Genomic DNA, 12,526 nt, shown 5'->3' on the forward strand with positions numbered 1-12,526 from the left:
TTCCATTCATCCCATTCATTTATTCTGATTTGATGGTAGCCACTTTTTAAGTCTATCTTGGTGAAATACTTTGCTCCCCCTAAAGAGTCCATTAGGTCTTAAATTCTAGGTATTGGGAACCTACACCTAATGGTGATTCTATTAATGGCTCTAGAATTAGTATAGAGTCTCCAAGTTCTTCCTTTCTTGGGTGCTAAAATAGTAGGGACTATTGGCCTAGTATTTCACATTTTTCTCTTTGAATTCTGTAGTGAAAATCTAGTTAACTTATTGAAATTAGGGGTTGTGTGTTTCAAATTTGTCTTCCCTAGATAAAACCTCTAATTTTTCATTATCCTAATATTATTTGTATCCTATGTTTTTAGAAATAAGGATGCATATTGTTCAAAATATTTAAAAGGAAGAACGTTGGAAAGTTTTCGTGAGCCATAAATGCCCTTAGAAAACCTTTGTTTCATTTTTTTTTGCATAAATATTTTAAATATTTTCCAAAAATATTTTACCTTAGCCCTTATTCCTCTTACCATAGTTTTTAGTTTAAGTTAACTGGCACAATGTTCTTTTGAAAATTTTAAAGCTTTATGTCATTTAGTTCCCAACCATTCATCAAAAAGAAGATCAATGATAGGTGCTTCCCCACACCTTGAAAATGTCAAAACTTTAAGAAATGCAGGGAAGTGTAGTCATGAAAGCTATCATTGTGGGTCTCATTCAACCTTTTGAAACATTGTAAGATTGAGAAATTTTCCTAACTATTAGACCTTGAGTAGATCGGCAATGGGTGCTTCCCCAAAATTTGAAAATAAGAAAACTTTAAAGAAAGAAGGGAAGTGTGGTAATGCCACATGGAGTTGGTGAGGTCATTTCTTTTGTGGGCCAGAAAAAGGAAACATGTTAGAATAGCTAGAAATTTGTTAGAATAAGTTGGTAGATTGGTGTTACCTCATTGGATATAGTTGATGTCTAGATTAAAATAAATAAAATCTTGTGGAACTATAAATTATTTGGAAGATCAATGGTTTTTGCTTCACCACATTATAGAATTGATCAAACTTTAAGCAAAGTAGGGAAGCAACTTTGCAAAACATAGCCATGTGGGGTTAGTTTTTTTGAAGGTTTCTAGGTAATGCTAAGATGGATTGCATACCAAATGTGTTACTTTTATTTGATAAGGTATATTACATGTATGCAGATGTGGATAATGAGCTAGCTCGATGGGTCTGGAATCTTAAGGTGAATACATTAATGATGTGAATTTTTCATGATCATCGATCATTTGGAGATCAATGATCAATGCTTCCCCACATTATAGAATTGATCAAACTTTAAGAAAAGTAGGGAAGTGAGGTTTTAACATGTTTCCTATTTAAAAAAAGGGTAATGTAACCTTTTTTTTAAAAAATCTTAGTCATTTGATTTGATGTAGATCAATGGTTGTATTTCAAATTTTGTAGTGCAACCTAAAATATGACTATTAGAATCATTAATTCTAATCAATAAAACTTCATGTGAGACCAAATTTTCCATAAGATTTTAGATTTTCTCATTATTTAATAGAAATGTTACAAAATTCTTAGAGAGAAGAAATATTCAGAGCTCAGAGTGTATTTTCTAAGAGTTACGAATTACTGCTAACAAATTTTTCAATGAAACAGATAAGAAAATAGGTTAAGTATTAAAAATTATTGTTAAGTGAGAAATCACATTAACAGTAAGATAATATATTCAATATGTGTCCATGAAGGGATTTCTTAGCAAAGTAGATTACCAACAAAGGGCTATACATGATGATTTCTTAGACCAAATGCCATAGTCTACAAATGAATTCTCCAAGGGAAAAGAATTCATACCAAATAACCATAGGTTATTAGTTAGTGAGGATTTCTACAACAAAGAAAATTGGTTGAAGGATGCTAAGACATCAGGTTTGGGTTTAAAGTTGTTCTATAAGTGATTTCTAGAAAGAAAAATTGAGACTCTTTTAAATAACATATGGGAATTTGACATTGGTAGGATAATTATCCTAGGAGTTTTCTTTGATGATGATTTACTCACAATAATGGCGAAGAAATATGATGCCATATCAAGGATAGTTAAAAATCATGTTGGGGATAATCTTTTTAGTGTTTCACTAGAGTTAATTAGGGAAGTTTTTAAATTAAACCCTAATCATTTAGTACATGAATAGATTGACCTAGAGGATTTGCAAACTAGATATGATGCATAGAAGGTATACTTGATTAAGATAGGTCAACTGCCATTAGTAACTGCAACTACCCTAGAGCTACAGTTGAAGAAATATTTTAACCCTAGGGCTCAAGCACTCTATTTTTCCCTTTGCAAGATACTTGGGATGGATGAATAGGAGCATTTCCAAGGATCCATTATGTTTATTATTGCTCAAAAATTGCAATATGGCATGAGCTCAATATTGGATTCTACCACATATTTATCAAAAGAAATTCATAAGGGACTAATAGAAATAAGAAAGGGAAAAGTTGAAAAACCTATTTGCTAGTATTCCATGTTGATGTACATGTGTTTGTACAAGGGTGTCACTTTATTTTCCAAAGAAATGAAACTAGAGTTAGAGAAAGATGGAGAAAGACTTTCTATCCAATTGTGAAGTGTAGACATGACATGGCAGATTATTGATGCCAAATTTGTCAGATTTGATAGGTATTTTTCCTCCAAGATTAGAATCTTATTAATTGGAGAGAGCCAAAGAATACTTTAGTTCCTATTGGAATTAGTCAAACCAAAGTATTATGCTAAGGGGTTGAAGGTAATCCATAATTGGGGGGACATTATCCTATATGCAGTATCCACTGTGTACAAAGTATATGGTTTCCTTGAGAAACCACATGTACTACCATACTAGGTGCCTTTAAAGGTAGGCTTTGCTAAACTCCTATGGTAGATATAATTTCTAGAAGAAAAAGAGCTGATTGGTATATCCAAATGTACCCTTTTTCCTCAAATTACTATTGTGCATAATTTTGTTATTGTTAAAAAGGAGTGGAGACATAGAATTTTTTAAAGATAAATATCAAATGGCCCAACCTCATTCCTGGTTCATAGATCCTAAGGGTTTTTATGATTTGTTCAAAGAGAGAAAAAATGCCAAATCCCATGAGCATATTTTCTACTTCTAGAAGATGTAATCAGAAATTAGTTTTCATTACAAGAACAAGAGGTTAGGAAAGAAAAGTGGGAAGTATAAAGATAGGTGTTGGAATCTATTAATGTGTTTGTGTTGGAAATATAGATGGAGTAACTTACCGGGGGGGGGGGAATCAATTACTTCAAAAAGAAATCCACAAATCCCTTAGATGTCTTAAAAACTATTTGCTACTGTCACTCGGTACCCACACAGAAAAATGTTGTAACTCGGTAGATATATGTTAACTTATTACTGATCTTTAAGTATTCACAAAGATTTAACATGCATACACAAAAGAAATAACATGAACACAAGAGACAAAAGATTTAACACAGAAAACCAATATGGGAAAATCACCAAGTAATTAGCTACTAATTTTCACTCTTTTGAATTGAGCCCTATTAGGAGCAACCCTATTAAAGGTTACAAAACACACTGTTAGGTGTGACCTTGTTAGAGGATTTAATCACCCTGCTAGGAGTGGCCTTGCTATAAGACTTTAGAATAATTCAATAGAACTATCCACCTTGTTAGAAGATTTACAAAATAGCTATTAGACCAACTCTATTAGGAGATAGAATCACTGCTACAATGGTGAGAAAATAACAATGAAGTGACCTGAATGAGATGCAATTGAACTTTGCTAATATAGATCTCTATTCTGCTTCAGTAGATCCTCTCTTGATCAAATACAACTTTGTTTCTCCTCAAGGATATCTGATCCTTCTTCAAAATTTCCTCACACTTTCATCTTCACACAATCAACTCACTTGCATGCTCACTCATTCATACTTTAGAATTCACTTGAACTTTTATTTATAGCTTAAAAATTATCAAGTCAGCTCATTTACAAGTTATAATTACCAATAATCATTACAACATTTGATTAAAACATTACATAAAATAATTAAACTTTATTTCACAAAATAATGAAATCCTTCATTGGTTGACCTTGCTTGGTAAAAATTGCTCCAGAAATGATTTCCAGTCTTAACCAACTGAAGCTTAGTAAAAATTGCAAACTCTACAAAATCCTTTGGAGTTTGAGTGAACTTGGTCAACACTGCCTTCCCTTCACTAACCTTGTGAGCTAGGTAGAAGTTGACTTTTGTCATAGAAACCTTCGATGCCCGAGTGAGCTTGGTAGAAACTTTTTCCACAGAGTAACACTCATAGACTGTAGAATCTACTATGTTGACCAACTGAGCTTGATAGACTCTGACAGATAACTAATATGACATTTGTGTAAGATCAAAGACAACACACAATTGAATGATTTTATCCAACAATCTCCCTCTTTGGCATTAATCACAACACAAAATGTCATAGCAGATGAAATTTGAAAACAAGTCTTTTTCTGACAGAATATTTCTCCCTCTTAGATTTTATGCCACAAACTCCTCTAATGCAGTAATCTCCCTCTATGAAGGAAATACATAGCTTCTTTTCAAATAGAAAAGTCTTCATAAAAAAATTCAAATTTTAGAAAGATACGACAGTATACTCTCTCTCTTTGACAACATATGCCAAAGACAACACATTCCAAATGAGTAACAATGTACCTTGAGTACTGATTCATATGCAATGTTTCCATGACTATGCTACATCAACTAATAGATCTTCAATTTGGTACTTGTTGATGCATCACTAAAACTTCATTTTAGTGAGCTTCAGATATGGGAATGACCCCTAACTTACCTGTTACATACAAGAATGCATCCTTAGGTAATGGCTTGTTGAATATGTTACCAATTTGTTCTTTTGTATGGACATATTCCAATCTGATCTCTTTATCCTACACCAATTCTCTAACAAAGTGATACTTGATTGCAATGTGTTTGGTTTTTAAATGCATCACTAGATTTTTAGATATGTTGATTGCACTTGTATTGTCACAAAACATAACCACATGTTCTTTGATTTCCACCTTCATGCCTTCCAATAGATACTTGAACAAAATAATATTAGAACAATTTACTACTATTGGAACATACTTTACTTCAGCTATAGATTGTGATGTAAAATTTTTCTTTTTAGTTGTCCAAGAAACCAACCTCTTTCTAAGAAAGAATGCTCGTTGACTTGTACTTTTCTATCATCAATGTTTCCTGCCCAATCTACATCAATAAATACTTTCAAATCCATATTACCTCCAAATTTGTACCACAATCCATAATCTTCAGTGACTTCCAAGTATCTCATGATCCTTTTGATTGCTGTCATGTGATTTTCTCTTGGTTTTGCAAAAAATCTTGCTACAATACCAACTGCAAGAGCAATATCTAACCTTGTACGAACTACATACTGCAACTTTCCAATCATTGATCTATATAATGTCTAATCTACCTCTTTTGATTCATCATCCTTGGTAAGCTTTAGTCCAGTGCACATAGGAGTCCCAACTAGTTTACAATCTTCCATACCAAACTTTTTGAGTATCTCCTTGATGTATTTAGATTGAGTGATGTAGATACCATTCTTTCTTTGCTAAATTTGAAGACCAACAAAGAATTTGATCTCACCAAACATTGACACGTAAAATTCCTTATTCATTTGCTCTGAAAATTCTTTGCATAAATCATCATTTCCTATAAACAAAGTATCATCCACAAATTTTTTTGCCAAAATAATCTTGTTATCTAGTCCTTCCTTGATATACAAGCTACTATTATCATTAGTTCTCTGAAAATTGATATGAATAAGATAGTTATGAAATCTTTCATACCTTGCTCTAGGGGCTTGTTTCAAACCATAAAATGCTTTGTGTAACTTACAAACCATGTCTTTCTTGTTTGGATCAACAAAACCTTCAAGTTGTTTAATTTATACTTCTTCATCTAGAATACCATTAAGAAATGTTGATTTGACATCCATTTGATATACCTTAAATCCTTTGTATGAAGCATATGCAAGTAATTTCCTAACACCTTCCAGTCTTGCAATAGGAGAAAATGTCTCTCCATAGTCTATTCCTTCTTCTTGAGAGTAGCCTTTACACACCAATCTAGCTTTGTTTCTTGATACCTTACCATTTTCATTCAACTTATTTCTGAATACCCATTTAGTTCCAATCACTTTTTTCTATTTAGGCCTAGGTACGAGAGTCCATATTTTATTCTTCTCAATTTTCTCTACTTCTTCATTCATAGCCTCAATCCAACTTTAATTTTCTAATGCATCCTTGACATTTCTAGGTTCAAAATTAGCAAGTAAACAAGTACCTTTTAGCTCACTTCTTGTCATAGTACCTTCAGATTTGTCTCCAATAATCTGATATGGTGCATGATGTTTCTTGACATACTTAGCTAATACAGATTCCTTACCTTTTGGCTGAGTTCCATTATCTTCATTTTGAGTTTCAACTTCTGGCTCTGTCTACTCTATCTATTGCTCAAGTCCTTCAGACTTGGTAGGCATTGGCTTAATAGCATCTGAATGTGACTTGGGTTCTTGCAACTCAGTTACTAACAACTCAAGAATAGAAGATTCTTGATTGATAGATGTATTTGGCACTGTATCAGGTTCAATGAAAACAAATCTCCTGTAATCTTCTGGTTCCTTTTTGCTTTCTTCTTTAGCCCTTTTTTCAAACTCATCAACTTTCACATGTGCACTTTCTATGACTTTGTGAGTAGATATATTCAAACATCTATATGCCTTACTCTTGTAAGAATATCTCAAAAATATGCCTTCATCACCCTTCACATCAAATTTGCCTTTTCTAGATTCTTTCAAAATGTAACATTTACTTCCAAATACTTTTAGGTAACTTATATTGGGTTTATAGCCATACCATAACTCATAGGGGGTTTTGAATGAGTCCTTCTTCAACTATACTTAGTTCAAGGTATGAATTATAGTGCTGATAGCTTCCTTCCAATATTTGATAGAAATGTTCTTTTCAATCATTAAAGTTCTTGCACAATCCATGATAGATCTATTTCTTATTTCAGCTATTCCATTCTACTTAGGAGTTTTAGGTGTTGATACATATCTTTTGATTCCTCTTTCAATGCATTTTAGATGAATTCACCACCTCTATCTAACCTGAAGCATTTTAGTCTTTTACCTATTTCCTTTTCTACTCTGGCCAAATACCATTTGAACTTCTCAAATGCTTCTAATTTCTCTCTTAGATACATGATAGTCTTCATTCAAGAGTAATCATCAACAAAAAGAATGAAGAACTTTTCTCCAGTATAACTCTCAATTTCAATAGGTCCATACAAATTAGTATGCACAATTTCCAAAACTTCTTCAAACTAATAGTTATTACATTTAAAGCTAGTCTTTCCCATCTTACCAATCTGACAATTCTTGCATAGACCAACATCAAGTTTCTTTATACTAGGAATGCCTCTTACTTTCCTAAATTTTCTTATTTTCACCAAGTTATCAAAGTACATATAACATAACCTTTTGTGCCATATCCAAATTTCTTTAACTTGAGCAATAAAACATGAACATTCACCAATTTAAAGATAGAACAAGTTACCTTTTGTCTATATGCCTAATCAAATCAGCTTTCCTTTGTCATCCAACAATATTTCTTTTCCATGCATGAATCCCACTTTGAATCCATTATTGATTAGCTGTGCCACACTCAAATTTTTTTGTTTTAGTCATTCAACCCAATAGGAATTATCACATACAAGCTCTTTGGTTAGTGAGATTCGTCCTCTTCCTTTTATGTAACAAGGTTCATTATTACCAAATCTCACACTACCACCATCATAGTCTTCAAAATGTTCAAACTTAGTTTTATCACCAGTCATATGATGAGAGAAACCACTGTCTATAATCCATGTATCATTTTTTCTTACATGAGAGATAGGTGCCATTTTATCTTCTTCATCATTATTAGATTCATCTTTCATAGCAATGTAAACAATTTCATCTTCACTATTGTTAGAATCCTTAGAATCCTTAGCCATGAAACATGTTTTCTTACCTTTGTCCTTGAATGATTTGAAATATTTCTTGTCATTGCACTTGTTATCTTTCTTCTCATCCTTTTTTTGCATGTTTGGGCACCTAGTAGCAATATTACCAATTTTCTCACGTCAAAAATAGATTAAAGGAACTTTACCTTTGTATTTTCCTTTGCCTCTAGAATATTTCCTTTCTAGTAGAGCTTTAACCACGTCAAGATCATTGTCAGAACTCTATTATGATTCTTCTTCACTTTTTGACTAAGAATCCTTTATCTTTTTGTCCTTATCTTTGAGTGAAAGCTTGGCTTCAAATGTTGATTCAATGTTCTTGGAAGCTAGAACATAGTTCTCATAGTTATCTAGCTCAAATGTAGTCAATCTTCCTACTATGGCCTCTAAATTTATATTATGATTTGCTTCACATCTTCTTTCTTGAATTTTAGAATCTCTAATTGCATAAATGGGAAGCAATGTTCTAAGAACTTTACTTACAATTGTTTCATCCTTAATATCTCCTCTAGAGGCTTTTATTGCATTGACACTTGCTTTGACTTTTTCAACATATTTAACAATGTTCTCATCTTCTCTCATCCCCATCTAATCAAATTATCCTCTTATACTTTTTACTTTGGCTCTTCTCACATTATCATCATCTCCATAGATATCCTATAGCTTGTTCCACATAGAAAAGGCAGTTTTGTAGTCCTTGATATCATCAAATTCTTCATAACTTAGGGCTGATGCAATGTCTATCATCATGGTGTTATGAGTCTTCTTCTTAATAATGTCATTGATAGATAGTGTACTAGTAGGAGTTGAATATTCTTCATCAAGATATTTTAATCCTGTATCTCCAATGGAAGCCAAATGCAGTCTCATGAGACCTTTCCATGCTGAAAAGTTATCCTTGTTAAGCCTTGAAATTTCCCTCTTGTAAGACATCCTGATCTTTAGCTTAGATCCTTGAAATCCTTCCTACAAGAACCAAAATATTTGATACCAATTGTTTGAAATATAGATGGAGTAACTAAGACAGGGCGGGGGGGGGGGGGGGGGGGGGGGAATCAGTTACCATAAAAACAAGTCAACATATCCCTTAGATATCTTAAAAACTAGTTACTATTGTCACTCAATACCCACATAGAAAAATGCTATAACTCGGTAGATGTATGTTAACTTATTACTAGTCTTTAAGAATTCACAAATATTTAACATGCATGCACAAAAGAAATAACATGAACACAAGAGATTCCGGATTTAATGTGGAAACCTAATATGGAAAAAACCACCAAGTAACTAGTTACTACTTTTCACTCTTTTGAAGTGAGCCCTATTAGAAGCCAACCCTGTTAAAGGTTACAAAACACACTATTAGGTGTGACCTTATTAGAGGATTTAATAACCTTGCTAAGAGTGGCCTCTCTAGAGGAATTTAGAAAAATTCAATAGAACTATCCACCTTGTTAGACGATTTACAAAATGGTTGTTAGACCAACTTTGTTAAGAGATTTATGAATCACTACTACAATGGTGAGAAAGTAACAATGAAGTGACCTAAATGAGATGCAACTAAATTTTGGTGATATAGATCTCTATTATGCTTCACTAGATCCTCTCTTGATTGAATACAACTTTTCTACTCCTCAAGGATAGCTAATCCTTCTTCAAAATTTGCTCACACTTTCCTCTTCACACAATCAACTCACTTGCATGCTCATTCATTCATACTTTAGAATTCACATCTTGACCTTTTATTTATACCTTAAAAATTTTCAAGTCAACTCATTTACAAGTTACAATTACCAATAATCATTACATCAGTCAGCTACAAACATTACACAAAACAATTAAACTTTATTTCCCAAAACAATGAAATCCTTCATTGGCTGACCCTGCTCGATAAACACTGCTCCATAAATGATTTCCAGTGTTAGCCAACTAAAGCTTGGTAAACATTGTGAACTCTGAAAAATCCTTTGGAGATCGAGTGAACTTGATAACCTATGTCTTCCCTTCACTGACCTTGTGAGCTCAATAGAAACTAACTTCTGTCACAGAAACCTTTGACACTTGAGTGAGCATTGTAGAAATTGTCTCCATAGAGTAACACTCGGTAGACTCTAGAATCTACTTTGCTGACCAACTAAGCTCGGTAGACTCTGAAAAATAACCGATATGACATTTGTGTAACATCAAAGACAACACACAATTGAACAATTGTATCCAACAATTTGAGCCAAAATATGATCTCCTTGCTTATAAGAAACATTAGGGTGCCAAAATGGATTTTCTTATGAACAATTTTTCTAGTTTTATGAAAACCTTGAATGAAAAGAAAGAAATCCTAACCCAAACATATCCTAACAAGGAAACTAACCTAGAGACTAGATTGGCTAATACAATAACCATATCACCAGCCAATATACATTACAAAGAAGACCTAGGTGTGTAGTAGAAAAGAGTGTGTAGCCTATACCTCTTTACAAGAGATATCTTTTTGAGAGCCCACCTACTACACTTACTTTCAAGAGATAAAAATTAGAACATGATTCCTCTTATAGGGTTGAAGATTATTCCTCCCCACAAACTCCCCTTCATATAGAAGATGAAATATCCTTAAGGGAACAATTGAAAGAAATGGGAGGAGAAAATGACATTGTGATCACCACAACAAATATAGAAGAAGTAATCCCAGAGGAGCCCCCCATGCCTATAGGCATTAGCCCTCACTATGGGAGACTTTAGAGGAAAAGAGATTGATCGTATAGTGGAAGAGGCGTGTGATAAGTTCTTAGATGATAATTTTTTTGTTAAATCAAGGGAATTCACTTAATTTTTGTGGAGAAGAAACATTAACAATTTTGAGGAAAAATGCAACATGAATAAAACAAAGCAATGTGATAGACAAGACTCTAAAATTGAGGAACATGTTAAAGTTGACTTGATGGAAGAATTTGCGTAGATAACCCTTGAAGGGGGTAGGTAGTTTTTGAAGGATTCTAGAATTTTGATATTACCTAATTGGGACATTGCTCATGCAATGATCTTTTACAAAATGAGGAAGGAATTAGACACAAAGTTTCAGACAAGGAAGAAGTATTACAAGCCCATAAGGGGTTAAATTATAGTGATGACCATCAAGCCTTAGTAATATGGTGAATTTAGAAAAGATATAAAGCTAGAATCTAAGAGGTTTTAGATTTTGAGCATACATGTAGTCTTATGGTCAATAGGGTAGATGAGGTGGATAGTGACAGAGTTACTAGGATGACCAAAGAAATAGTAGATTTTGGAGTAGTAGTCACTACCAAAGATAAGAAAAAATTCTTAGAATTGAATAATAAATTTGAGAGGGTGTTAGAGGCATATGAAGAAAGAGGGAGGAGAATATATCGGATGGAAGGTATGATTGCTCAAATGAAGAGACAATTAGGGAAAAGGAAAGTAGGAGAAGAATCTAGTTAGCCAAGGATTACCTATTCTCCTCATCTTCCAATTGAATCTTTCAACACAACTCCCATTATAGAAATGCCAAATACCCCATAGGAACCCCAAATGTATACAACTGAGGACCTTGAAGAAGAAAAAACTAAATTATGATCAATGCATGTGGAATTGGGCATTCAATATGAAAACAAGATAAGAGATAAAATGATGTATCTAGTGGACTGGGTTGGATGGCCTATACTTTATGAGAAATTATCAAAATTAATGGATATGCAGAATAAGCTGAAAAATAATGAAGCCACTTTGAAGCTAATTGTGAAAAAATGGAATATTAGGGATACTAACATTACTATTTTATGATGTTTAGTTATTAGTGTTTCTTGTGAACAAGTATAATTTTATTTTGGTATGACTAATAGGCTTTTTGAATTTGATAATAAGAGAATTGTTTTACAGAGGAGAATTATCAATTTAAAAAAAAAATATCTTCATAAAAGTTTTGGGTTTTTCCCTCATCCACTTAAGGCTATAGATAAATTGAAGGATAAAGAAGAATGGGCTAAGGAGTTGTATGATTTGATGTGCATTAGATTAAATAAAATTATAAATGAAAAAGGATCACATATAGTTAGTGAAGAAAAATGAGGAAGTTGTATTGGTTCTTGGATTTTCTTTGATTCTTCCAAAAAGGATTTTGATGAAATTGAGAAATTAGGAGAAGATATCCTAAAGAAACAAAAAGAGATATTGAACTTTTTTTGGCTAGATCATTCACTTTTCAACAATGGATGTCAAATATTTCTCAAGAAAATTAGTTTCTATCTGAAGAAACTGATGAAGGTGGTGTGGACCTAGATGAGTTATAGATAATTGATGCACCAAAAGAAAGGAAAGAAGAGCAAATAACTATAGAAAAAGAGATAGTTATTCAAACTAATTATTTGAGAAAAGAACAACCATTTCTAACTATGGACATGACAAC

The sequence above is a fragment of the Cupressus sempervirens genome, chromosome 8 (genome assembly GCF_028749045.1).
Source record: "Cupressus sempervirens isolate cs-2001-9-10 chromosome 8, ASM2874904v1, whole genome shotgun sequence".
NCBI lineage: Eukaryota > Viridiplantae > Streptophyta > Pinopsida > Cupressales > Cupressaceae > Cupressus > Cupressus sempervirens.